We start from the raw sequence: 3,723 nt of genomic DNA, 5'->3' as shown, positions 1-3,723 counted from the left end.
TGAAAGCTTCTCCTTTAAAATCAGGAAAAATGCAAGGATGTCTACTATCTACATTCTTATTCAATATACTTCTGGAAATGTTACCCAGAGCAGTTAGATAAGAGAAAGAAATAAAAAGAATAAGGATAGGAAAGGAAGAATTTGAATTGTTATTATCTGCAGATGATATGATATTCTACATGCAGTACTTCACAAACTTCACCAAAAGACTTTCAAAACTAAGAATGAAATTCAGTAGTGTAGTTGGATGCAAAGTCATCACTCAAAAATCAATAGCATTCATGTACACAAAAATAAACTCACTGAGAGAGAAATTAAGAAAACAAATTTCTTCACAATAGCACCCAAATGAATTAAATACTTAGGAATCAATGTAATGAAGGAAATAAGTTGCCTATATGCAGCACTCTGAAAAAAAAAGAATCAAAGAGGGTGTAAAAAATGGAAAGTTATCACTTGCACATGGATAGGAAGAATCAACACATTAAGATTTGCCATACTTGCAAATCTATATTTGTTATATAGATATAATGAAATTCCAAACAAAATACCATTATCATACCTCACAGAAATAGAGAAGAACATTCCTAAAATTTGTTTGGACTAGGAGAGACCTAAAATAGCACAAACAATTTTGCAGCAAAAGCAAGGCAGGGGGAATTACAATTTCTGTCTTGAAATTATGCTACAAAGTTACTGTCATAAAAAGAATATGGTGCTGGGAAAATACCTCACAGCTGAGGATCAATGAAACAGATTAGAAGATTCAGAAAGAACCCCAAACACACACAGCCACCTTATCTTTGTAAAAGGAACCAAAAAGTTCTCTGGAAGAAAATAGCCTCTTTAAGAAATGATGCTGTAAAAACTGGCTTTCCACATGCTTAAGACTAAAACTAGACCCATGTATATCACCATGCACTATACTAACATCAAAATGGAAAAAGGACCTAAATATTATAACAGAAACCCTACATCTGCTAGAAGAGAGAATATGCAGCACTCTTAAATATACAAGTGTTTGCAAAATGTCATTAACACATACCCAATCACAGTGTAAATAATACAAAGAATCAATAAGTGGGATTTCATACTATTAAGAAGCCTTTGCACAACAAAAGAAATCACCAACGGAGAGAAAATACATTCCATGAGGTGAGAAAATATTTTAACCAGTTCTTCATTCAAAGGACTTATATATAAACATATGAAGAAATGAATAAAATCAGACACCCTAAGTTTAAAGACCGAGCCATTAGTGAGCATCTGAGGTGAATACACACTTCTCAGATGAGGAAAAAAATGGCAAATAAGTATATGGAAAATGTTCTAAATAACTAGTTTTTACAGAAATGCAAATTAAAACAATGCTAAGATTCCATCTCACTCTAGAAATAACAGCTATCTTGAAGAAATCAGCAAATGACAAATTCTGGCAGGACTACAGGGAAAAAGGAACCCTTCTCCACTGTTAATGGGAATGTAAACTGGTGCAATCACTGTGGAAAAAAGTATGGAGATTCCTCAAAAAGTAGGATAACAGGACCCATTTGTCCCAGTTATTTTCCTACTGGATATCTTTTGTGTAGAATTTAAATCATCATACCTCAGCAGTATATGTGCACCCATGTTAATAGCAGCACAGTTTATAATACCTAAATCATGGAAACTACCCAAATGCCTAACAATTGCACAATGTATAAGGATGATATATTGTTTTAATATAATGGACTACTACTTGGCCATAAAGAATGATAAATTTGAAGCATTTTTGTAAATAGATGCAACTTGAGACCATACTCTTAAGTGAAATAAATCAGACTCACATTTTTTAACATTGCTTGTCTCCCTAGTGTGAGAAACAGAAAGAGAAAATAAGATCCAAAATGTACAATAGGTATTGTGAAATGGGAAGAAATTGTTCAAAAGGAAAGAGAAAATAGGATGGGGAATGGGAAAATAAGTGAGGGAAAAGGAAATAAATGATTGAAAAAAAGTGTAAAATGGAAACAAAGCTTTGCAAATAGGGAGGGGAAAATGGGTTGAAGGTAGCAGAGCAGATTGGGAAAAACAAAGAAATCAGAATATGTCCTGTACAGGCACACATTCCGTATGATATGATCATTATGTATATCTGAACTGTACCAATAAATTTAATTATATATAATAAACCAAAACAAACAAACACAATAAAACTCACACTTGCAGTCACATCAGACTAGAATGCTTCTGCACAAGCAATGGAAACATGACAGAATTAAGAGACAACCTATAGGGGCTGGGAATTTAGCTCAGTGGCAAAAGCGCCTGCCTGGCAAGCGCAAGGTCGTGAGTTCGGTTCCCGGTACTGGAGAAAAACCAAAAAAAAAAAAAAAAAAGACAACCTATAAAATGGTCAAAAATAATTGACATCTACTCACCTGACACAAGGTTAATACATAGAATATATGAAGCACTTAAGAATAAGTGAGGAAAAAACTTAATAACTAAAATAATGTAGTTAAAATTGAACCCAATATCTGAATGGACAGTTTGTAAGAAAGGGGAAATATAATTAAAAATTAAATGCAAATATCCTCATAATTTTCAGCCTTCATGTTAATGTAAATAAAATTACATTGTTTCCATCTGACCCCAGTTAGAATGGCTATTATAAATTAGATTATAAATTAGATAGACAGATCATAGTCAAATGATAAATTGAGAAATAATAGATTAGATAGATAGATCAATCAGTGGATAGATAGATTATAAATTAGAAAGACAGATCATAGTCAGATGATAAATAGAGGAATAATAGATAGCAATACTGGAGGGATTATGGAGAAAATAGGATATCTCATACACTTTGAGGGATTGCAAATTAGTATACCTACTGTGAAAAACAGTATGGAGGCTCTTCAAAAACCAACAGTAGCCTATTAGATAATCCATCTACACCATTCATGGTTACAGATCCTTAGCAAATGAAATCAGCATAAACTTTCATACCCATGTTTTTATGGTACTTTTCACAATAGTTATACCAAGGAATTAGCCTAGATGCTCAACAGATGAATGCATAAAGAAAATATTTCATTTAGAAAAACTGTAGAGTATCACTCATTAAGAGTGCAAATCATCTCAGTAAGAGGAAAATGAATGGAACTGAAAGACATATGTTAAGGTTAATAATCTGGGCATGGAAAGAGAAGTATTACATATGTTCACTCATGTATGTGGGCAAAATGACCTGGTAGTAGAAGAGACTATTAAGGATAGGGAGTATGTCAGAAGACAAAGAGAAAAGAAGAGGGACATGATCAAAGCTCAATATGTGCATGTATCAAAATTTCACAGGATCCCATTTGTTTGTACAATTTTTTATGTTAATCATTATATTTGTAAAAAGTACATTACTTTGCAGAAAAAAATCCCTGCACACTATAAAGATTTCTATAGTTTTTTCTCAGTGGGACTTACTGCCATTTATTTGTATCACTACACTGGAGAAAGGGGCATGCTCAAGTATTTTGAGGACTGTTTGATGAAAGAACTTTACTTGACATTGATATCTAGGATGGAAGTATAATTATATTATTCTTACCAAGAATATGGATGTGTTATGGGTTAAATCGTGTCTCCCAAACACTTACATGTTGAGATTCTAACTGCTAGTCTACCAGAATGGGACATCATTTGAAGGTAAAGTCATTTTAGTTGCAGTTAATTTAATATGAGATA

This window comes from Chinchilla lanigera, unplaced genomic scaffold (assembly GCF_000276665.1).
Source record: "Chinchilla lanigera isolate Chin_1 unplaced genomic scaffold, ChiLan1.0 scaffold00128, whole genome shotgun sequence".
In the NCBI taxonomy this organism is placed as follows: Eukaryota; Metazoa; Chordata; class Mammalia; order Rodentia; family Chinchillidae; genus Chinchilla; species Chinchilla lanigera.
Note: the sequence above shows the minus strand (reverse complement) of the source record.